General features: G+C 49.1%; 1 long non-coding RNA gene and 1 other non-coding gene across 3 annotated transcripts; both read left to right on the plus strand.

The window, feature by feature from the left end:
* The first annotated feature begins 320 nt into the window (after positions 1-320).
* On the plus strand, positions 321-23169 carry LOC119621387 (uncharacterized). 2 transcript variants are annotated; one of them, XR_012091689.1, is made up of 7 exons: positions 321-1552; positions 5363-5523; positions 8762-8826; positions 9583-9690; positions 14930-15013; positions 16520-16629; positions 17074-23169. It is a non-coding gene; the product is annotated as an uncharacterized lncRNA (long non-coding RNA). The 2 variants fall into 2 exon arrangements; XR_012091690.1 differs by lacking the exon at positions 14930-15013.
* LOC119621401 (U6 spliceosomal RNA) lies at positions 6299-6402 on the plus strand. Its single transcript, XR_005237963.1, has one exon. It is a non-coding gene; the product is annotated as a U6 spliceosomal RNA (small nuclear RNA).
* Positions 23170-24924: the final 1755 nt, after the last annotated feature.

The raw sequence follows: 24924 nt of genomic DNA on the forward strand, positions 1-24924 counted from the left end.
GAGCGGGGGCCCCGAATCCCTGGGTCACAGGCCTGTATTGGGCCACACAGCAGGAGGTGAGCAGTGGGTGGGCGAGTGAAGCTTCATCTGTATTTACAGCCGCTCCCCACATGACCGCCTGATCTCTGTCTCCTGTCAGATCAGCGGCAGCTTTAGATTCTCATGGGAGCACAAACCCTATTGTGAACTGCGCATGCGCGGGATCTACCTTGCTCTGTCCTTATGAGAATCTAATGCCTGATGATCTGTCAGTGTCTCCCATCACCCCCAGATGGGACCGTCTAGTTGCAGGAAAACAAGCTCAGGACTCCCACTGATTCTACATTATGGTGAGTTATATAATTATTTTGTTATATGTTACAATGTAGTAATAATAGAAATAAAGTGCACAATAAATGTAATGTGCTTGATATATCCCAAAACTGACCTTTGCTGCCCCTAGTCTGTGGAAAAACTGTCTTCCACAAAACTGGTCCCTGGTCCCCCAAAAATTGGGGACTGCTGCACTTGAGCACTTACAGAGAGAAAAACAAAAAGCTCAAGTCTTTACCTTTCAGCATAAGTCATGGTCTAAGATCCAGAGAGCTTCCATGATAGCCCAAACACAATTCCTTATTTCTTGCATCCATAGGGCTGATATTATTGGAAATCAAACACAAACTTAAATGTGTGGGTTGCTGAATTACAATGACAGTTGAATCAGTTGAATTCACTGTGTCACCAAGGTTCTCAAGAGAATGTTAGGGCACTAATAAGTGAAGAATGGAATTTTTTTTTTTTTTCTTTTTTTTTTTGAGACAGTCTCCCTGTGTTGCCCAGGCTGGAGCACAGTGGGGTGATCTCGGCTCACTGCAGTCTCAACCTCCCGGGCTCAAGCTATCCTCCCGCCTCAGCCTCCGGGGTAGCTGGGACCACAGGTATAAGCCACCATGCCTAGCTAATTTTTGTGTTTTTTGTAGAAATGTGGTTCACCACATTGCTCAGGCTGGTCTCAAACTCCTGGGCTCAAGCCATCTGCCCACCTTGGACTTCCCAAGTTTTGAGATTATAGGCAGGAGCCACTGTGCCTGGCCCTGTTCTCTTTTACACTGGTTTATTGTAAGGGCCTCCAGTTGTCTTCCTGACTTCTAGGCTTGCTCACTTCATCCTGTTCACAGAAGCCAGAAGAATTCTCCTAAAAGGCAAATTTGGGTCAAAATAGTCCTTGATTAAAACCTGCTGGTGACTGCCCATTGCCTTTAAGACAGAGTCAAACTAATTTGGCAACAGGACCTGGTAAGAGCTGGTCTCCGCTCACCTTCCCAGTTTTATCGTGCACCACCCTCCCCATATCCCTACCCTCCAGCCACACGGAATGTAAATTTCCTTGGGGGACTTTACTGGTCCTGCGGGAAACCCTCTCCCCACCCCCATCATCACTCTTTCACTCTCATCGTTGCTCATCTTTAGCCTCAGCCGAGATGTCTCACCCCACTCTCTGTGATGCAACAAGAAGCCCCTTGGGAGGTTTCAGTCCCACTCTGTACTTCTGTTATGTGCTCATCACAGTCTGGTAAGTGTTGGCCTATGATTCCTAGATTAGTCCATTTTTCATTGCTATAAGGAAATACCTCAGGCTGGGTAGTTTATAAAGAAAAAAGGTTTATTTGGCTCACAGTCCTGCAGACTATACAAGTAGCATGGTGCCAGGCTGGGCACAGTGGCCCACACCTGTAATCCCGGCACTTTGGGATACTGAGGCAGGAGGATTGCTTAAGCCCAGAAGTTTGAAACCAGCCTGGGAAACGTGGTGAGATCTTATCTGTAGTAAAAATGAAAAAAAAAAAATAGCCAGGCGTGATGGTGCACTGATGCATGCCTGTGGTTTCAGCTACTTGGGAGTCTAAGGTAAAAAGATCTCTTTAGCCCAGGAGGTCAGGGTTGCAGTGAGCCATAATTACACCGCTGCTCTCTAGCCTGAGTGTCAGAGTGAGATCCTGTCTCAGAAAAAAAAAGCATAGTTCCAGCATCCGCTGGTGAGGACCTCAGGAGGCTTCCTCTCACGGCGGAAGGTGGAGGAGGAGCCGGCATGTCACTTGTTGAGAAGAAGGAGCAAGGGAGGGGGGAGGAGGTGCCAGGCTCTTTAAACAATCAGCTCTCACATGAACTAGTAGAGAGAGAACTCACTCATTACCATGGGGAGGGCACCAAGCCATTCATGAGGGATCTGCCCCCATGACCCACACACCTCCCACCAGGCACCACCTCCAACATTAGGGATTTAATTTCAATATGAGATTTGAAGGAGACAAACATTCAAACTCTATCAATTTCCTGCTACCCTATAAGCTCTGTGAGGGCAGAAACTCTTTTTCTTTTCTTTTCTTTTTTTTTTCTGAGACAGAGTTTCACTCTTGTTGCCCAGGCTGGAGTGCAGTGCCGCGACCTCAGCTCACTGCAACCTCCACTCCCAGGTTCAAGCGATTCTCCTGCCTGAGCCTCCTGAGTTACTGGGATTGCAGGCATGCACAATCATGGCCCGCTAATTTCTGTACTTTTAGTACAGAGATGGGGTTTCACCATGTTAGTAAGGCTGGTCACGAACTCCTGACCTCAAGTGATTCACCTGCTTCGGCCTCCCAAAGTGCTGGGATTACAGGCATGAGCCACCGCTCCCGGCCAAGGGCAGAAACTCTTATACCTTGTTCACTGTGCTTTCTTGGGCACCCATTATAGTGCCTGGTATGTAGTAGGAGCTCAAGAGGTGTTTGTTAGGGCCTGATGTGTTGGCTTAAGCCTGTAATCCCAACACTTTGGGAGGTGGGGGCCAGAGGATTGCTTGTGCCTAGGAATTCAAGGCTAGCCTGGGAAACATAGTGAGACCCTGTCTCTACAAAAAATAATAAACTGGCCGGGCGTGGTGGCTCACGTGTGTAATCCCAGCACTTTGGTAGGCTGAGGTATGCAGATCACCTGAGGTCAGGAGTTCAAGACCAGCCTGGCGAACATGGTGAAACCCCATCTCTACTGAAAATATAAGAATTAGTCGGGCATGGTGACACACACCTGTAATCCCAGCTACTCGGGAGGTTGAAGAAAGGGAATCACTTAAACCCAGGAGGCAGAGGTTGCAGTGAGCCGAGATCATGCTGCTGCACTCCATCTAGCCTGGGCGACGGAGCAAGACTCTGTCTGGAAAAAAAAAAAAAAGAAAAATTAATAAACTTAGCTAGGTGTGGTGTTACGTGACTGTAATCTCAACTACTTGGGAGGCTGAGGTGGGAGGATCACTTGAGCCCAGGTGATGGAAGCTGCGGTGAGCCAGCCCAGGTGATGGAAGCTGCAGTGAGCCAGCCCAGGTGATGGAAGCTGTGGTGAGCCATAATCACCTCACTGTACCTCAGCCTGTGTGACTCTGTCTCAAAAAAAGTAAAAAAAAAAAAAAAGAAAAAGAAAAAAAAGAAAAAAGAAATATTTGTTGGGGAAAAAAAAAAGAATGAATGAACAAGCAGTGTCAGGAGAGTACTGTGAATGTGGGTCCTGTCAGTAGAGTATAGGTACTTGGGCAGGAGCGGCTGGACTTGAAGAGCAGGTTGGTGGAGACCAGGTCATTCATCCTAAGCAGTTTGCCCTGTAGCATGTAGATGAAATATCCCACGTTGCCTGCTGGTGACTGAACTGGGCTTCCTGTTTCTGTGTTTGGTTTGACCATCACAGTGTTGAAGAACTGTTGAAGTGAGTACTTTATAGTTTGCTACAGTTTCCCCCGGTCTCCCACATTATCTCCGGCCTCTTTCCCTCGTGTAGGTTGCCTGACCTGCTGAGATCTGTGTTTGCTGTTCCTGTAGATGGGTGGGTATGAGGTGATTTAAGGAGGAAGATTTAATATATGAGTTATAGAAAGATAAATAAACTGGGCGCAGTGACTAAAGCCTATAATCCCAGCACTTTGGAAGGCCAAGGCGGAAGGATTAGTTTGACCCAGGAGTTCAGGACCAGTCTGGGCCACATAGTGAGACCCCCTCTCTAAAAAAATTAAAAAACTAGCCAGGCATGGTGGCATGCACCTATAATCCCAGCTACTCGGGAGAGTGAAGTGGGAGAATAGCTCGAGCCCAGGAGTTCAAAACTGCAGTAAGCGGTGATCTTGCCACTGCACTCCAGTCTGAGTGACAGAGTGAGACCGTATCTTAGAGAAAAAAAAAAAAAAAAAAAAAAGCAAGAGAGAGAGAAATAGATCCAGCATTAGTAGGAGTGTGCTTTTGAGTGCTCTTTAGGATAAAATTTTATTTTAATATTTTTTCTTCTTTAAATTTTTTATATTCTAGCAAGCCATTTCTTCAATGAGGAGAAATTAATTTCATCCAAAGAGCCCTAGGAGCAAGGGCAGACTCAGAAAATCAGGGGCACTATAGTCAGTTTGAGCAGCTTATATCTTCAGACTGCTAAGCTGGCCAGTGCCAGGCTGGGTCCATTCTCTCCCCCTTTGATTTCTCAAACACAAAGCACCCTGCTGGAATCTCAAGTTGGATCTGTAGTAGGTCACCGTGAACTCAGCAGCCTGCTATGTTGTGAGTCCTCATGCCAGGAACTGTGCGGGATACAAAATGTAAGAGAAGGCTGGAATAGAGCATCTCCGGGGGAAATGAGAGCCAGAGATATGGTGGTGCCCCATGGAGATATCCAGCTGGTGTTTGGTAGTGCCTTGTGGAAAGGCTGTACTTTGGCAAGGTCTCCACATCTGCAATGTGGCCTTCAATATTATAGGTCCCCAAACTCCAGGTTTTTACATTTCCTGCATAGGTCAGGGTCGTAGGGAGTGAATCAATCATCCTAGCAGAACTCCCTGGTTTTTAAGGCAGGCATTCCGTTTATTAATTGACAAAGGAGGCATATTTCTCCTTTGGTAACCTGATGATTTAGGTCTTTTCCCTAGGGACTGCCTTTCCACATAAATGTTCTTGGAAAACTAAGCAGAGGATGAGGGAAAGGCTGTGAACAAGCTTGCTGGTCCCTCCCTGTCCTAAAAAAGAGCATACCTCTCTGTAACCAGAAGACTTTTCACTAGTCCAGGCTGGGCAGACTGGGACAAGAGAGACAGAGAGAGAGAGAGAGCTGACTGCAGCTTCCACTTCTGCAGCTTCTACTTCCATCCTCCCACTTCAACCTCCAAAGTAGCTGGGGCTATAGGAATGTGCCACCGCACCAGCTCATTTTCTAATTTTTCATAGAGATGAGGGTTCACTGTGTTGCCCAGGCTGCTCTTGAACTTCTGGCCTCACGGGATCCTCCTGCCTTAGTCTCCCAATGGGCTGGGATTATAGGTATGGACCACCTACCTGACCTGTGGTGAGTTTTCAACAATGTGATTCCTCTTTTATAGAACCACCTAAGCTGAAGATTCCCTTGAGAACAAGGGCTAGCCTGTGATTTCATGGCCTTTCTTCCATTTGTGGTTCTTGCCAAGTGGAATTTAAGTGACCTCTTATCAAGATGAATAAACCCAAGTTTCCCAGTGCTGGAATATAGAAAACGGATGGACAAGTAAGTCCCACTCAGCACCCATAGCCCAGACGTGGGGACCTCAACACACCTGGGCCCCAGACATCACCTTTCATTGTGAGTAGCTCAGAGATGACACTTTTGGTTGTTAAATGCCCACTGGCAATATTTTATATAACAGCAAGTGAAGGAATAAATAGTCACCAAAACATTTTCTGTTCCCAATTCCAACATTAATTGGATGATATAATTATTTTATGAAGAATTTTCATGTGGCATAGTCCTGGGCATATCTTCAAGTGAACAGAAAAATTCTATTAAAAAATCAACCTTGTATCTCACTCTGTTGCCCAGACTGCAGTGCAGTGGTGTAGTTAAGGCTCTCTGCAACCACAACTTCCTGGGCTCAAGCAATCCTCCTGTCTCAGCTTCCCAAGTAGCTGGGACTACAAGTGCTTGTCACCACACCTCACTAATTTCTCATTTTTCCTGTATGTGGATTCCACAGGACTGACTTCGAAAACTTGAGTATGGATGGATTATGGTGTACACAGAAATGGGGGAGCTGGAACTAATCCCCCCCATATACCAAGGGACAAATTATATCTGTTTTTATAATTATACTGTAGGATGCATTATGTTCTATGACAATGGTAATTTTTAATGATAGTTTTTAATTGAGTGGAATTACTATAAAATAATAAAAGTAGCAGCTAGTATTTACTGAGCTGTTACTAGGTGCCTATAAATACAACAGATTTTTTAATTCCCCATAACTCTTCCTTATTCCATGTAACCACTCTATCTTAAATTACTCGTGCTTGCTTCGGTAGCACATATACTAAAGTTGGAACAATGGAGGGATTGGCATGGCCTCTGTGCAAGAAAGACATGCAAATTTGTGAAGCATTCCATATTTTTTTAAAAAAGAGAAAAAAATTACTCCCAGATTTTCACTGGGTACATATGAACTTTTGTTTATGTTGAATTATATCCAAAGATGATATTTCTAGAAGTGAAATTACTGTGAAGGGCTTGAGCATTCTTATTACACTTAATGTAAATTGTCGAGCTTTCAGGCATGGCGGCTGTCTGCCTATAATTTCAACACTTTGGGAGGCTGAGGTGGGGGGAGGATTGCTTGAGGCTAGGAGTTGGAGGAGGCAGTATAGGGAGTCATTGTCTATATTATCATTGTCTGCCAAGCTTTACTCTGGAAGGCTTATATACAATTTAAACACCACTAATAGTATAAAAAAAAAATTGTCCATTTCAGGCCAGGCGCAGTGGCTCATGCCTGTGATCCCAGCACTTTGGTAGGCTGAGGTGGGTGGATCACGAGGTCAAGAGATCAAGACCATCCTGGCCAACATGGTGAAACCTCGTCTCTACTAAAAATACAAAAATTGGCTGAGTGTGGTGGCCTGCGCCTGTAGTCCCAGGTACTTGAGAGGCTGAGGCAGGAGCATCGCTTGAACCCAGGAGGTGGAAGTTGCAGTGAGCTGAGATCGCGCCACTGCACTCCAGCCTGGCGATAGAGTGAGATTCCGTCTCAAAAAAAAAAGAAAATGCACATTTCATTGCACCTTTGCCAGCACAGGGTATTATAATTTAACAAGTTATTTTTTTGTTTGACTATTTTTAGTAAATAAAAGACCTAATATTTATTTTTATTTGTCATATTTTAATATCCTTCCTTATGTTAGCTTATCGGCTTTATTTCTTCATTGTCCTTTTTTTATTTTTGAGACCAAGTCTCAACCTATCACCAAGACTTGAGTGTAGTGGCACAGTCTTGACTCACTGCAGCCTTGACCTCCTGGGCTCAGGTGATCCTTCCACCTCAGTTGCTGAGACTATAGGCACATGCACCCATACCTGGCTAATTTTTCTGATTTTTAGTAGAGATGAGTTCTTGCTATGTTTCCCAGGCTGTTCTGGAATTCCTGGCTTTGAGCGATCCTCCCACCGCCCCCTCCCAAAGTGCTGGTATTATTAGCGTGAGCCACCATGCTTAGACTGTCTGTGTCTTTTCCCTTTATTTATAGACTTAATGTGTCTTTTACTAATTTGATTATTTTTTAAAATAGTAAATACTTTTAAATAAAGAAGTGAAAAATTTCCTTCACTCTTTAGACCCACAATTTTATCTCAGGAAATAATTGCTGTTGCAAAAATGGGCCAAATTGGACATCACTTCACGTTTTCTTCGTGGACATCTATGCCAATACCTGTTGATCTATCTTAGTCCTTTTCATGGTTGCATAATATTTTATTATATAGATGTATCACAATTTACCAGTCAGCCACTGTAGGCATTGAGGCTCCTTCTAATATTTGCTTTGAGCTCTTTATATAATTAAAAATTAACCCCCTCAGCCAGGTGTGGCAGCTCACACCTGTAACCTCAACACTTTGGACAGCTGAGGTGGAAGAACGGCTTGAGGTTAGATCATCACCAGCCTGGTCAACATAGTGACACTTTGTTTCTATTAAAAATTTTTTTAAAATGAGCTGGACATTGCAGTGCACCCCTGTAGTCCCAGCTACATGAGGGAGGCTGAGACTGGAGGATCACTCAAGCCTAGGAGGTTGAGGCTGCAGTCAGCTATGATCACACCACTTCACTCCAGCTTTGGTAACAGAGTAAGACTGTGTTTCTTAAATAAAATAAAAATTAGGTGGGAAGATTGCTGTAGTCCTGGAGGTAGAGGCTTCAGTGAGCTGTGATTATACCACTGCAGTCCAGCCCACGCAATACAGCAAAACCCTTTATCAAAGAATAAAATAAAATAAGATAAAAATTAACCCTTGGCCAGGCGCGGTGGCTCAAGCCTGTAATCCCAGCACTTTGGGAGGCCAAGACGGGCGGATCACTAGGTCAGGAGATCGAGACCATCCTGGCTAACACGGTGAAACCCCGTCTCTACTAAAAAAAAATATGAAAAACTAGCTAGGCAAGGTGGCGGGCGCCTGTCGTCCCAGCTACTCGGGAGGCTGAGGCAGGAGAATGGCGTAAACCTGGGAGGCGGAGCTTGCAGTGAGCTGGGATCCGGCCACTGCACTCCAGCCTGGGCGACAGAGCGAGACTCCGTCTCAAAAAAAAAAAAAATAAATAACCCTTTATCATATTTCCCACCGTCCCGCCTACGTTTTTCCTAGAAGCCCTTGAATTTTGTTTTCTTTTCACATACCGTTTAAAACTTTTAAGTACTGATGTCTTTCTGTTTCATTCCTCCTTTTTTTTTTTTTTTAAAGAATGTCTTTTTGTCACTTCCAGCTGAATCTACCATGAAAGACTTCAGAGTCCAGGAAGAGAGACTGACTGAGCAACATCTTATTCAGGTACAAAAAGACTTGGACTATAACTAAAAAATGATCAAATAAGAGTGCATGCATCAAGTGCATGGAAAGCACTTCTGGAGGGTGAGAGAAGCTTCCAGTTAAGGTGACATTGAAGCCGGGTCTTGAAAGATGAGGAAGACTTGTATGAGAGTGGAGAGGGAAGGGGGAGGTGGAGGGATGGGATGGAGTGAGCTGCTTGGGCAGAGAAACCAGCACTGTAAAGACCTGGACAATGGGCCGGGCGCGGTGGCTCAAGCCTGTAATCCCAGCACTTTGGGAGGCCGAGACGGGCGGATCACGAGGTCAGAAGATCGAGACCATCCTGGCTAACACGGTGAAACCCCGTCTCTACTAAAACTACAAAAAAACTAGCCGGGCGAGGTGGCGGGCGCCTGTAGTCCCAGCTACTCGGGAGGCTGAGGCAGGAGAATGGCATGAACCCGGGAGGCGGAGCTTCCAGTGAGCTGAGATCCGACCACTGCACTCCAGCCTGGGCGACAGAGCAAGACTCCGTCTCAAAAAAAAAAAAAAAAAAAAGGATCTGGACAATGAAGATGGCACATTTTGTACAGGGAGTGGTGAATTAAGTGTGGGGGGAATGCTTTGGAGAGACAGTAATTTGCTTGTATGGAATTTTGCCCGAGAGACCTCATTACAGTTTCTAATCTTTTGATGTTATCATGCATCACTGTCCTTGTCAAGTAGCTTGGAATAGGTATGGTGATCACAGTAACATCAAGCATAATATTTCGTTAGTTCTCAGAAATGGAGAAGAAGATGTGATGATGGAAGAAGAGGTCAGAGAGGGAGCTTTGAAGATGTTGCAGTTCTAGCCTTCAAGATGGAGTTGGGGCCATCTTCAAGGTGAGTCAAGGAATGGGGTGGCTTCTAGAAGCTGGAAAAGGCAAGGGAGCACATTCTCTCTAGAGCCTCCAGAAGCAATACAGCCCCTCTTACACCTTGACTTTAGCCTTAATAGGCCTACTTTGGGTTTCTGGTTCCCAGAACTATAATAGGGTAGATTTGTGGTGTTTTAAGGCACTAAATGTAGGGTAGTTTGTTGCAGCAGCAAGAAGAAATGAACATGAGCCAGGGGCAATTGCTCACACCTGTAATCTCAGCACTTTGGGAGGCTGAGATGGGAGCATCGCTTGAGCCCAGGAATTTATGACAAGCTTGGGCAACATAGTGAGACTTCTTATTGAAAAAAAAAAAAAAGTAGCCAGATGTTGTGGCATGCACTTGTAGTCTCAGCTCCTAGGGAGGCTGAGGTGGGAGGATTGTTTTAAGTCTGGGAGGTTGAGGTTACTGTGAGCTGTGATTGAGCCACTATACTCCAGCCTGGCCAATAGAGCAAGACCCTCTTTCAAGAAAGAAAGAAAGAGAAAAGAGAGAAAGAAAAAAAAGAGGGAGGGAAGGAAGGAAGGAGGGAAGGAGGGAGGGAGGGAGGGAGGGAGGAAAAAGAGTGGTGAGGGTCGACCTCATTAGTGAAAATTGAGCAAAAGCTTGAAGCAGGTGATGGAGCTGGCCAAGGTGCTGAGGGAAGAGCACTGTAGGCTGAATCAACAGGATAAGGGCATTAGGAAACTCCCTGGTGAGTCCGAGGCTCTGGAAGGAGGCCAGTGCAGCAGAGAGAGAGAGGGAGAGAAGTAAGGGAGGAGGCCAGAGTTGCTGGGCGGTGATCAGTATAGATTGTGTAAGCCCTGGGAGGCTATTGCTGAGGCTTTGACTTTTACTCTGACTGAAATGGGAACTGCAGGAGCGGTCTGCGTAGAGAGGCGACATGATCTGCCTCCTGATTTAAAAGCACCCCCTGGCTGCTGAGTTGAGAAAGACTGTGGGAAGATTTTGGTAGAAGCATGAAGGCCAAGCTGTGGCAGCATCCAGGTGGGAGATGGTAGTGGTCCTGACCAGGGTCATGGCCGTGGTGAGAGATGGTCAGAACTTGGATAGATGTTGAAGTCAGCCAATAGGATTTCCTGAGAGACTGGATGTGGGCTGTGAGATAAGGCAGGAGTCAAGGTTGAGCTTGATTCTAATTGAATTATTAAGTAATTTTTAAAAACACTGCTTCCTTTCTCAGTCCTACCAAGTAAAGGATGCTACATGAAAGAAATCTCAAGTCAGACCAGGTGCAGTGGCTCACACCTATAGTTCCAACAGTTTAAGAGGCAGAGATGGGAGTGTGTGTTTTAAGGCCCAGGAGTTTGAGAGCAGCCTGAGCAACATAGCAAGACCTCCTCTCTACAAAAATAAAGAAATTTAATAAAGTAAAATAAATACAGCTGAGCATGGTGCTGTGTACCTATCGCCCCAGTTACTCAGGAGGCCAAGGTGGGCAGATCTCTTGAGGCTAGGAGTTTGAAGCCAGCTTGGGCAACATAGCAAGACTTCTCTCTTTAGAAAAATTTTTTTAAAAATAGCCTAACATGGTGGCACTTGCTTTTATTCCCAGGTAGAGGTAGGCTGAGGCAGGATGGTCTCTTGAGTTCAGTTAAACGAGGCTGCAGTGAGCTATGATTTTACCACTGCACTCCAGCCTGGGTGACAGAGTGGGACCCTGTCTGAAAATACAAATATAAATAAAATGAAATTTCAAGTCAGACCAGTCCCTTCTAGGCTGTGGAGGCCCTGCAACCATATAGCCACGTGATTGGGTTTGTGTGGCTGTGGATGAGGGGACCCCTGCCCAATTGTTGCTGGCTATATAATCAGTTTATTTTAATTATAGTAATCAAATATATTTCCTCATACTTGATGGTCTCAGATATGTGTGGGTTTTGGAATTCTCCTTGGTACAGGTTGTAACATCTTACTGGTTTCATCGTTCCGTAATTTTTTATCTGATCAGTTTTTAATAAGATCAGAATTGACATTAGACTACCTAATCAGTTTTGATAATGAGAAAATGAAATTGTGAATGAGAAAATGAAATTATGTTGTTTGCACTTTATCCAAGATTGGTTTCATATTGGTTAAACCTAATCAATACTTGAACAAATGCAAAATTAGAGCTTCTTTGTCATGAATCACTTTGTCCTTCTTTTTTGTAGTCTTTAATAAACAGCTGCTATCATTGCAGATTTGCTATTCAGGCACTTAGGAATTTTTCACTAGAAGGCATGTAAAGAAAGACCATGGGCATTTGTAATGAATTTAGCATTCATTGTTTGACTGCATGACTGTCCCTAGAGCTATAGCTTTACTAATGAATTTTTCAGAAGCCACTTTACTAGCAACTGGGCCTAACCAGCCACTTAAACTCTCCTTATTCAGTCCTCTTTTATTCTTGTCTATTTCTCCTCTAACTTGGCTATACTCACAAAGTGACAAAAACTTGCATTTCTTTTCTTTCGTTTTTAGAGACAAGGTCTTGCTCTGTGTCCCAGGCTGCAGTACAGTGACATGATCATGGTTCACTACAGCCGCAAATTCCTGGGCTCAAGCAATCCTCCCACCTCAGTCTCCCAAGTAGCTGAGACTACAGACATGTGCCGCCATGCCCAGCTAATTTTTTATGGTTTTTATTTTTATTTTTATTTTTTTTTTTCTGTAGAGATGGGATCTTGCTAGGTTGCTCAGGCTGGTCTCAAATTCCTGACCTCGAGTGATCCTCCTGCCTCAGCCTTCCAAAGTGCTGGGATTACAGGCAGGCATGACCACCTGTGCCCAGCCCCTTATTATTATGTTTTTAAATAATAACTTTATTAAAATATGATTCACATACCATTCAATTTATTTATCGAAATCTGCAATTCAGAATGTTTTAGAATATTCACAGAACTGTGCATCGATCACCACAGTCACTTTTAGAACCATTCATTACTCTACAGAGAAATCTGCACCCCTTAGCCATTACCTCCTACTCCCCCAGCCTGCCTTTGCCCCCAGCCTTAGGCAACCATGGATTCATTTTCTGTCACTATAGGTTTACCTAATCTGGACAAATAGAATTGTACAATAGGTGTTCTTTTGTGGCTTTTTTCCCTCTTAGCACAATGTTTTCAAAGTTCCTTTATGTCATAGGGTGAATCAGTATTTCATTTTTTCTATGGCTGAATAATATTCCATGGTAGAGACACACTGCATTTTGATGATCCATTTATCAGTTGGCGGACATTTGGGTTGTTTCCACGTGTTGGCTATTATGCTGCTATGAAGATTGCTGTACAAGTTTTTGTGTGGATATGTATTTTTATTTCTCTGGGATATATGCCTAGGAGTGAAACTGTTGCATTATATTTTACATTTAGCCTTTTGAGAAACTGCCAGACTGTTTTCTAAAGTGACTACACCAGTTGGGTGCAGTGGCTCACACCTATAATCCCTGCTACTCAGGACGCTCAGTTGAGACTATGGCTTGAGTCCACAAGTTCAAGACCAGCCTCGGCAAGACAGTGAGACCCTGTCTTGATTAAAAAAAAAAAAAAAAAATGCAATTAAAATAGACAAGAAAAGAAATACCCAAACAAAGTAGTTACACGATTTTATGTTCCCACCAGTAATGTATGTGGGTTCCAATTCCTCCACATCTTCACTGACATTATTTTTTTTTCCAGACAGGGGCTTGCTCTGTCTCTCAGGCTGCAGCACAGTGATGCCATCACAGTTCACTGAAGCCTTGACCTCCCAGGCACAAATGATCCTCTCATCTCAGCCTCCTGAGTAGCTGGGAATTATAGGTACATGCCATCATGCCTGGCTAATTTTTATATTTTTTTGTAGTGATGGGGTCTTACCATGTTGCCCAGGCTGGTCTCTTACTCCTGGCCTCAAGTGATCTGCCCACCTCAGCCTCCCAAACTTCTGGAATTACAGGCTGAGCCACTGTTCCTGGTCTTCACCAACATTTGTTATTATCTGTTTTTTTTTTTTTTTTTATTTGTACCTTAAAGTAGTATAAGAGCAAGTGTTTTCAATTATAGTAAACAAAAAATATAATCCCAGGGGATTTGGATGCTGAGACAGGAAGATCTCTTGATGCCAGGAGGTTTTGTTTGTTTGTTTGTTTTTGAAACGGAATCTCACTGTGTTGCCCAGGGTGGAGTGCAGTGGTGCAATCTCAGCAGACTGTAGCCTTCACCTCCCAGGTTCAAGCGATTCTCCTGCCTCAGCCTCTTGAGTACCTGGGATTACAGGTACATGCCACTACTGCCCAACTAATTTTTGTATTTTTAGTAGAGACGGAGTTTTGCCTTGTTGATCAGGCTGGTCTCTAACTTCTGACTTCAGGTGATCCCCCACCCCCGCCTCAGCTGCCCAAAGTGCTGGGATTAGAGGTATGAGCCACTGTGTCCGGCCTGATGCCAGGAGTTTTAGACCAACCTAGCAAGACCTCATCTCTACAGAATATTTAAAAATTAACCAGATGTGTTGTTGCCTGCCTATAGTCTCTTTTACGTTTTGAGACATGGTCTGGGTCTGTCAGCCAGACTGGAGTGCCTCGTATGATCATGGCTCACTGCAGACTGAAACTCCTGGGATCAAGTGATCAGTCCTCCCACCTCATCATACCAAGTAGTAGGGACCACAGGTGTGTGCCACCTGGGTCCTGCTGTGTTGCCCAGGCTGGTTTTGAGCTCCCGGCCTCAAGCAGTCCTCTCACTTTGGCCTCCCGAAGTGCAAGGATTACAGGTATGAGTTACCACGCCTGGCCCCTACCCTGCCTATTGAGAACCAAAAGAAGGAACCTAATTCTCCTTAGCTCAATTCGAACCATTTCCTGATTGGTTCATCAGCAAGGAGCTGGTTATTGAGCTGTCCAGGCCTCCTAAGCCACACAGAAATGAGGTGAGAGAGTTTTCCTGCTGCTCCACTCTGTGAGGAGTTGGAGGATGATGTTTACTTGTTTGCAGAGAGAGATGTCTTGTAGGCATCTTAGGATGGAGGGGACCCTGATTCCAATGTCCTTTTGTTTTTTTCTTTAGAAGCAGGACCTGGCTCTGTCACCCAGGATGGAGTTCAGTGGTCTAATCATGGCCCATTGTAGCCTCAAACTCCCAGGCTTAAGTGGGAACATCCTCCCACCTCATCCTTCCCAGTAGCTGGGACTACAGGTTAGCACCATGACACTCGGTGAATTTTAATTTTTTTTTTTTTGTAGAGATGGGGCCTCGCTATGTTGCCAAGGCCAGCCTTGAACTCCTGCACTCGAGGGATTTTCCTGCCTTGGCCTCCCAAAGTATTGGTAATACAGGCATGAGCCATTGTGCCCACCGTCTCTGGTTCTTAACCTTCTGCCTCCCTCTTCCACATTTAAAGAACCCTTGTAATTACATGGGCTCACCCAGATACTGCCGGATAATCTTGTTTTAAGGTTGGCTGATTAGCAACATTAATTTCATCTGCACTCTTAATTCCCCCTTCCTATGTAATTATGCAGTATAACATAGGACATGAGCAGTTGATGGGGGGGTGGGTCATTACTTTGGCCACCAGAGTGACTATTTTGTGCCAGGTACTGAACTAAGCACTGGTGAATTAAACATGAATAACACACACTCCCTAATCTCCATCCATTTTTGGGAGGAGCACCTCGCTTCCCGTGCTCCTGAGAATCAGGGGAGTCAAGGAAGGCTTCCAGGAGGAGGTGGTGCTAAAACGGACAAGTGACAGAGGAGCCAAGCTAGCCAGGAAGAGAGTAGAGGTTTAAGGGGAAGCGTATTCTAAGCAGAGGGCATCACCCACTTCAGAGGCTCCCAGAGGGGAGAGAGTTGGCATTCAGGGGGCAGATGAGGCTCAGCTGGACTCCATAGCAGGTAAAATGGAGAGGGGTAAGCAGTGAGGCTGCCTTGCAAGGCAGGCTAGAGCAGGGGCTGTTAAGGAGTTTGGACTTAATCCCAAAGAGTGATGTACACAGGGGAGTAACGTGATGAGATTCATGTATTAGAGACATGGCTCAGGCTGCTGTATGGAGAAGGCACCAGGGGGAGCAGATGGCTCAGTGGGTGTGCTGGAGACCTAAAGCAGGGGACACACTGAGTTTAGGGAGAGTTTTTTAAAATAGAAGAAGTTTGAGTAATTTAAATGCTGGTAGGAAGGAGCTAAAAGCGGGGGATAGGTTAAAGATACAGGGAGGTGGGAGGAAGAACTGACAAGTGAGGTTCCAGAGAGGGCAGGAGAAGAGGAGATTCTCATAGAGGAATTAGCATTCTCCCTTCCCCTCCCTTCCCCTCCCCTCCCCTCCCTTCCCCTCCCCTCCCCTCCCCTCCCCTCCCCTCCCTTCCCCTCCCCTCCTCTCCCCTCCCCTCCCCTCCCCTCCCCTCCCCTCCCATAAGACAGGTTCTCACTCTGTCACCCAGGCTAGTGTGTAGTGGCATGATTTTGGTTCATTGCAGCCTAGACTTCCCAGGTTCAAGGGATCCTCCCACCCTAGACTCCCAGGTAGCTGGAACTACAGGTGTGCACCACCACCACAGCTGGCTAATTTTTTTTTTTTGGTAGACACAGGGTCTCACTAAGTTGCCCAGCCTGGTCTCCAACTCCTGGCCTCAAGCAGTCCTCCTACCTAGGCTTCCCAAATTGCTGGGATTACAGGCATGAGCCACCATGCCTGGCCTCTGCTAGTTTTGTATTCTCCAGAGTTGTCTGTAGTTTGTGCTAGTGTGTCACTCATTATGCTGATCCTGTGTTATAATTAATACTTTTTATTTTAAATTTACTTTTTTTTTTTTTTTTTGGTACTGGGTCTCAGTCTGTCACCGAGGCTGGAGTGCAGAGGCACAATCTCTGCTCACTGCAACCTCCACTTCCAAGGCTCAAGCAATTCTCTGTCCTCAGCCTCCCAAGTATCTAGGATTACAGGTATGTGCCACCACGCCTGGCTAATTTTTGTGCTTTTTGTAGAGACAGGGTTTCGCCATGTTTCCCAGGCTGGTCTCAACTCCTGAGCTCAAAGCGATCCACTCGCCTCGGCCTCCCAAAGTGCTGGGATTACAGGTGTGAGCCACCGTACCCATTCAGTTTAAACTTTTGAGTGGTTTTATATTTTCTGATTGGGCTCCTACAAATACACAATTGATGCTAGGAAGGGTACCAGGAAATAAACCCACAGAGATGGGATTTGAGCATAGGTTTGGTTATCCAAGGAGCGGTGCTGAGCTTCTTGCCAATGGGACATGGGATGCTGGTGATTTCCAGGAAGTAACCTCACAGTGACTCAAGCTACCACTTACTTTTGATTGTGATGAAATGCCAGCCGAGGCATGTGCCATGCAAGCTAACAGATGCTATGCTTCACCACTGCAGCAGTAAGATGACTCTGAAGAATGGCATGGAATGGATCCTTTCGAATGCACCTGAGCAGGGGTCTCCACCACAGGGCCACAGAGCTGGAGAGGAGCAGCGGACAAGTGAGGGGAAACTTCATTTGTGTTTACAGCCCCTCCCCATGGCTTACATAACCACCTGAGTGCCATGTCCTGACAGGTCCAGGTCCGACCTTTCAGTGACCTCTTTAGGCTCATCTCATGCCTCACCGCGACCTCACCAAGCCAGGCTCCTGCTTTTCGCCAACCTCTGCTGCAGAGACCCAGCTCTGCGTCCTGATGGCCTCTTTAGGCCCAGCTCATTTCTCACAATGGCCTCTTTAGGCTCAGCTTTTCCCTTTTGGTGGCCTCTTCAGGCCCAGTCGGCCTCCCGCGGCCCAGCTACAGCCTCCCGGCCTCCTCTCCAGGCCCAGCTCTCTCTCGTGGTTGCGCCTACAGGCCCAGCTCCTGCCTCCAAACAGCCTCTTTTGACTCGGGTCCTGCCCAGCTCCTGGCAGCCTTGGTAGGCCCGAAACCTCCTCCTGTCTAGATCTCCAGGCCTAGCTCTTGCCTCGCAGCGGCCTTCCCAGGCCCAGCTCTTGCCTCACGGCCGCCTTCCCTAGCCACGTTCTTGCCAGGCTCCCGGCAGCCTCAACAAGCCCAGCTCCTGCCTCAAACTGGCCTCTCTAGGCCTGGCTCCTACCTCACAGTGGCCTCTCCAGACCCAGCTCCTGCCCACCCCAATGGCGTCTCCTGGACCAAGGCTTTCTCAAGTCGGCCCCTCCAGGCCCAGCTCCTGCCTCCCGCTGATGGCCTGTGCAGGCCCAAAGCATCTTGAAGTTGGCCTCGCCAGTCCCAGCTCCTGCCTGTCGTCGGCCCCTGGAGGCACGGCCTCTGCCACCTCCCAGTGGACCCCCCCAGGCCCAGCTCTTGCCTCAGCGTGGCCACCTCAGGCCAAGCTGCTGCCTGTTGGCAGCCTCCACGGGCCCAGCTCTTGCCTCTTGGCATCCCCTCCAGGCCCAGAACTCTTTTCAGCTGGCCTCTCTGAGCCCAGCTCTCCCTCCTGGCTGCGTTCTGCCGGCCCAGCTCCTGCCTCACAACAACCACGTTCGGCCCACCTCCTTCCCAGCTTCTGGCAGCCTTTGTAGGCCCCAGGTTCCTGTAAGTCAGGCCTTCCAGGCCCCACCTTCGGCTCCCCGGCAGCCTGGAGAGGCCCAGCTCCTACCTGACAACGGCCTCTCCAGGCCAAGCTCTTGCTTTGTGTCACCCTCCCCTGGCCATGTTTCTGCCTGCCTGGTGGCAGCCTTGACACACCCAGCTCCTGCCTCCCGATGGCCTCTTTAGGCTCATCTCATGCCTCACCGTGGCCTCCTGCAGGCCAGGCTCCTGCTCTTCACCGGCCTCTGCAAGCCTGGGTCCTGTATCCCGATGGCCTCTTTAGGTCCAGCTTGTCCCTCGCAACGGTCTCTTTAGGCCCAGCTTTTCCCCTGTGGCAGCCTCTCCAGGCCCAGATGGGCCTCCCGTGGCCCAGTGGCTGCCTCCCGGCCTCCTCTCCAGGCCCAGCTCTCTCTTGTGGCTGCACCTACAGGCCCAGCCTCTGTCTCCAGCCTCTTTTGACTTAGCTCCTGCCCAGCTCCTGGCAGCCTTCGTAGGCCCGAAACCTCCTCTGGTGCAGATCTCCAGGCCCAGCGCTTGCCTCGCAGCAGCCTTCCCAGGCCCAGATCTTGCCTCACGGTGACTTTCTTTGGCCACGTTCCTGCTGGCCTCCCAGCAGCCTCAACAAGCCCTTCTCCTGCCTCACACTGGCCTCTCTAGGCCCAGCTCATGCCTTACAGCGGCCTCTCAGGCCCAACTCCCGCCCACCCTGACGGCATCTCCCAGCCCAACGCTTTCTCAAGTTGGACCTTCCAGGCCCAGCTCCTGCCTCCCGCCAATGGCCTGTGCAGGCCCAAAGTGTCCTGAAGTCAGCCTCGCCAGGTGCAGTTCCTGCCTGTCGTAGTAGGCCCCTGGAGCCACGGCCTCTGCCTCCTCCCAGTGGACCACCCCCAGGCCCAGCTCTTGCCTCATGGTGGCCTTCCCCGGCCACGTTCCTGCCGGCCTCCTGGTAGCCTCAACAAGCCCGGCTCCTGCCTCACACTGGCCTCTCCAGGCCCAGCTTCCGCCCACCCCGATGGCGGCTCCTGGCCCAAGGCTTTCTCAAACCAGCCCCACAAGGCCCAGCTCTTGCCTGTCGTTGGCCCCTGGAGGCACAGCCTTTGACTCCTCCCAGTGGACCCACCAGCCCCAGCTCTTGCCTCAGCGTGGCCACCTCAGGCCAAGCAACTGCCTCTTGGCAGCCTCCACGGGCCCAGCTCTTGCCTCTTGGCATCCTCTCCAGGCCCAGAACAGTTTCCAGCCAGCCTCTCCCAGCCCAGCTCTCCCTCCTGGCTGCGTCTGCTGGCCCAGCTCCTGCCTCACGACAACCACGCTCAGCCCAGCTCCTGCCCAGCTCCTGGCAGTCTTTGTAGGCCCCAGGCTCCTCTAAGTCAGGCCTTCCAGGCCCCACCTTTGGCTCCCTGGCGGCCTAGAGAGGCCCAGCTCCTGTCTGACAACGGCCTCTCCAGGCCCAGCTCTTGCCTCGCATCGGCCTCCCCAGGCCATGTTTCCCCCTGCCTGGCGGCAGCCTCGACAAGCCCAGCTCCTGCCTCCTGATGGCCTCTTTAGGTTCATCTCATGCCTCACCGTGGGCTCCTGCAGGACAGGCTCCTCCCCTTTGGCGGCCTCCGCAGGCCCGGCTCCTGTGTCCCGATGGCCTCTTAAGGCCCAGCTCGTCCCTCACAACAGTCTCTTTAGGCCCAACTTTTCCCCTGTGGCGGTCTCTCCAGGCCCAAGTCGGCCTCCCGTGGCCCAGTGGCTGCCTCCCAGCCTCCTCTAGAGGCCCAGCTCTCTCACGGCTGCACCTACAGGCCCAGCCTCTGTCTCCAAACAGCCTCTTGACTCAGCTCCTGCCCAGCTCCTGGCAGCCTTGGTAGGCCTGAAACCTTCTCCGGTCCAGATCTCCAGGCCCAGCTCTTGCCTTGCAGTGGCCTTCCCAGGCCCAGATCTTGCCTCACAGCGGCCTTCCCCAGCCATGTTCCTGCCGGCCTCCCAGCAACCTCAACAAGCCCGGCTCCTGCCTCACACTGGCCTCTCTAGGCCCAGCTCATGCCTCATGGTGACTTCTCCAGGCCCAGCTCGAGCCCACCCCGATGGCGTCTCCTGGCCCAAGACTTTCTTAAGTCAGCACCTGCAGGCCCAGCTCCTGCCTCCCACTGATGGCCTGTGCAGGCCCAAAGTGTCCTGAAGTCGGTCTCGCCAGGCCCAGCTCCTGCCTATTGTTGGCTCCTGGAGGCATGGCCTCTGCCTTCTCCCAGTGGACGCCCCCCAGGCTCAGCTCTTGCCTCAGCGTGACCACCTCAGGCCAAGCTCCTGCCTCTTGGCAGCCTCCACGGGCCCAGCTCTTGCCTCTCGGCATCCTCTCCAGGCCCAGAACGGTTTCCAGCCAGCCTCTCCAGGCCCAGCTCTCCCTCCCGGCTGCGTCTGCCGGCCCAGCTTCTGCCTCACAACAACCACATTCGGCCCAGCTCCTGCCCAGCTCCTGGCAACCTTTGTAGGCCCCAGGCTCCTCTAAGTCAGGCCTTCCAGGCCCCATCTTCAGCTCCCCAGTGGCCTGGAGAGGCCCAGCTCCTGCTTGACAATGGCCTCTCCAGGCCAAGCTCTTGCCTCATGTCAGCCTCCCCTAGCCACGTTTCTGCCTGCCTGGCGGCAGCCTTGACATACCCAACTCCTTTCTCCTGATGGCCTCTTTAGGCTCATCTTGTGCCTCACCGTGGCCCTCTGCAGGCCAGGCTCCTGCCCTTCAGCGGCCTCCGCAGGCTTGGCTCCTGTGTCCCAATGGCCTCTTAAGGCCCAGCTTGTCCCTCGCAACGGTCTCTTTAGGCCTAGCTTTTTTCCTGTGGCGGCCTCTGCAGGCCCAACTCGGCTTCCCGCGGCCCAGTGGCTGCCTCTCAGCCTCCTCTCCAGGCCCAGCTCTCCCTCGCGGGCCCAGTCCCTGTCTCCAAACAGCCTCTTTTGACTCGGCTCCTGTCCAGCTCCTGGCAGCCTTCGTAGGCCCAAAACCTCCTCCAGGCCCAGCTCTTGCCTCACAGCAGCCTTCCCAGGCCCAGCTCTTGCCTCACGGCGGCCTTCCCCGGCCACGTTCCTGCCGGCCTCCTGGCAGCCTCAACAAGCTCGGATCCTGGCCTCTGCAGGCCCAGCTCCCGCCCATCCCGACAGCGTCTCCCGGCCCAAGGCTTTCTCAAGTCAGCCCCTCCAGGCTCAGCTCCTGCCTCCCGCCACTGGCCTATGCAGGCCCAAAGCATCCTGAAGTCGGCCTCGCCAGGCCCAGCTCCTGCCTGTCGTAGGCCCCTGGAGGCATGGCCTCTGCCTCCTCCCAGTGGACCCCCCAGGCCCAGCTCTTGCCTCACATTGGCCTTCCCAGGCCATTTTTGTACCTTCCCCTTTACAGCGTCTCCAAGCCCTGTTCATGCTTTTCATCAGTTTCTAGAGGCCCAACTCCATTTTTCCAATGTACTATTTAGGCCCTGCTCTTGCCTTTCAGTTGTCTCTCCAGACCAAGAACTTTCTCATGTCAGTCTCACCAGGCCTAGCTCCTGTGTCTGGTAGGCCTTTAATGGCTCCGCTTTTGCCTCACGGCCGCCTTCCAGCTCCTGTTTAACGGCGGCTTCCCATGTCCCACCTTCTGTCTTCCTCTGGCCACTCCAGGCCCAGCTTCTTCCTTGGTGCCCTTTTTAAGCCCATAGTTTTTTCCAGTCAAGCTCTCCAGGCCCAGCTTGTGCCTCTGAGTGTCCTCTAGGATCTCAGCTTCTTCCTAACAGTGACCACTTTAGACTCAGCTCATCCTTACTGGGACCTCTTCAAGCCATGCTCCTGCCTCTTGGCAACCTCTAGTGGCCCAGCTTCTGCCTCACAGCTGCCTCTCCCTGCATGCCTAGCTCCTGCCTCTTTGGGGCCCTTACAGGCCTAAAAGTTTCTTAATTTGTTCTTCTCAGGCCCAGCTCCTGCCTTCTGGTGGCCTCTACAGGCCTGGCTTCATCCTTTCAATGGCCTTTTTAGGCCCAGCTCCTTCCTCCCATTGGCCTCTCCAGGACCAAAACGTCCTTAAGTCAACCTCACCAGACCCAGGTCCTGCCTCCTTGCAGCCTTCAGAGGCCTAGCTTTTGCCTGCCAATGGCCTCTTTAGCCCTACCTCCTGCCTTTCACCAGTCTCTCCAGGCTTAGCTCCTTTCTCTTTACAGCCTCTGCAGGCCTAAAACTTCCTCAATTTGGCATCTCCAGGCCCAGCTCTTGCCTCCTGGCACCCTCTGCAGGCCTAGCTCAAGCCTTACAACAGCCTCTTTACCCCCAACCCCTTTCTCCCAGTGGCCTTTCCAGGCCTAGAACTTCTTCATGTTGACCTCACCAGGCCCAGCTCCTGCCTTCCGGCAGCCTCTACAAGTTTAGCTCCTGCCTCCCAGGGATCTCTCCAGGCCCCAGACTTTCTCAAGTCCACCTCACCAGGCCCAGCTTCTGCCTCTCGTCAGCCTTCCAAGAGCCAGCTTTTGCTTCACGTCTGCCTTCCAAGTCCCAGCTCCTGTTTTACAGTGGCCCCCTGAGGCCCAGCTCCTGCTTCCCAGTGGCCTCTTTTGGCCCAGCTCTTGCCTTACCACGGCCTTTCAGACCAAGTTCCTGCCTTTTAGCAACCACTACAGGCCGAGCTCTTGCCACCTTTCAAGAACCAACTCCTGCCTTATGGTGGCCTCCCGAGGGCAACTTTCTGCCTCATGTCAGCCTCTCCGTGCCCTGGTCTTGCCTGCTAGTGGACTCTGCAGGCCCTGCTTCTGCCTTACATTGGCCCTTTTATAAAGACCCAACTCCTGCCTCACAACAACCTGTTTTTGCCCAGCTCTTGCCTCCTGCAGTCTCCTTAGGCCCAAATTTTCCTTCAGTTGACCTCTCCCAAGCCCGTCTCCAGCCTCTCAGCGCCCTCTTTAGGTCCAGTTCCTGCCTTAATAAATTGGAATAAATTATTATTATGTGATTTGTATGTGAAATCTTTTTTCTGCAAAAAGTAATGAAAATTGAGGTAAAGTATAAAAGTCTAACATGTAATTTCCTCTATTGTCACCCCTTGTATTAGTGACAGTTCTCTAAAGGAGCAGAACTATTAGGATGGATGTATATACACAAGGGAGTTTCTCAAGGAGTATTAACTCACAGGATCACAAGGTTCCACAATAGGCTGTCTGCAAGCTAAGGAGCAAGGAAGCCATTCTGAGTCCCAAAGCTGAAGAACTTGGAGTCTGATGTTCTAGGGCAGGAACCGTCAAGCATGGGAGAAAGATGTAGGCTCGGAGGCTAAGCCAGTCTAAACTCTTTATGTTCCTCTGCCTCATTTTATTTATTAAGTTTAAGGGTGGGTCTGCCTTTTCCAGCCCCGTGACTCAAAGGTTAATCTCCTCTGGCAACAGCCTCACACAGTATTAACCATCACAAGTTCAGCCCTTGTCAACTTTAACCCATACACATCTTCTGAGATTATACATAATCTTCAAATAAAGACAATGTCATAATTATGCCTAACATAATGCAAGTATCCTTCATACAACTGGAAACGCACCAATCCTCAACCCAAATGCTGTTATATAAAGCTAACACTTAAATGCTTATATGAAGTCAATAAATTTTATTCATACGATAAAGGAGAAAGGAAATAAAATGAAGATATATTCTTAGTACAATCATATATGTGCACAAACATGTTGTTAACAAAAGAAGGAGGAAATACTCATGACAATTATAGTCCTTGTTTCTGCAACTGGTCACATGGTCATAGCTGGTATTGATGACTACCTTCTTCTACTACCCATTCTGTATTCTTTTTGCCTTCAGCAAGCATCTCAGCAGGTTTTTTCCTGGAGTGACCCAAGCCTTCATTCCTGAAGGGTCTGGGCCATTTGTAGTCCTGCCTGGGTTGGGCTGTTATAGTTTCCCATTGACCTTAATCACAGGGCATGGTAATACTAAGAGACACCCTAAAGGATCTCCTGTGTTCCACACATACTCTTCCTTACCTCCATTGTGGAGTAGTAGACTGATTTCATCTTAATAGTCCCAGTGAATCATCCCAGAAGGTTGTAACTCCCTTCTTAGCCTGTTGACTTAAAGGTGGCAGGACTCCAAAGTGGTGGCAGCATTCTTCCCTCTGGAACTAAGACCTCTAAGCCAGCAGAATGTAATGTTGTGGGAACAGGAAGCCAAAATTTTCTAGTGGATCACTAGGGGTGATGGTGAGTGATGCCACTTCCACTTCCACCCCTTGATTCCTGGACCCGTGAATCCTGGCTATGGGATAAACAGTACCATATATTGGATGCTGATTCCGAGCAGACATGGCCTTCTGGAGAATTTTGCCCCAGCCCTGCAGGGTATTATCACCTAGTTGGCATTGTAATTGTGACTTCAAAAGGCCATTCCATCTTTCTATCCAACTGCTTCAGGATGATGGGGAGCATGGTAGGATCAGTGAATTCCAAGAGCATAAGCCCACGGTCGCACTTCTTTAGCCGTAAAGTGAGTGCCTTGGTCAGAGGCAGTGCTGTGTGGAATACCATGACGGTGGATAAGGCATTCCGTGAATCCACAGATGGTAGTTTTAGCAGAAGCATTGTCTGTAGAATAGGCAAACTCAGATCTGGAGTGTTTATTCCAGGGAGGACAAACCTCTGCCCTTTCTATGATGGAAGAGGTCCAGTATAATCAACCTGCCACCAAGTAGACGGGTGATCACCCAAGG

The sequence above is a fragment of the Chlorocebus sabaeus genome, chromosome 28 (genome assembly GCF_047675955.1).
Source record: "Chlorocebus sabaeus isolate Y175 chromosome 28, mChlSab1.0.hap1, whole genome shotgun sequence".
NCBI classification, from domain to species: Eukaryota; Metazoa; Chordata; class Mammalia; order Primates; family Cercopithecidae; genus Chlorocebus; species Chlorocebus sabaeus.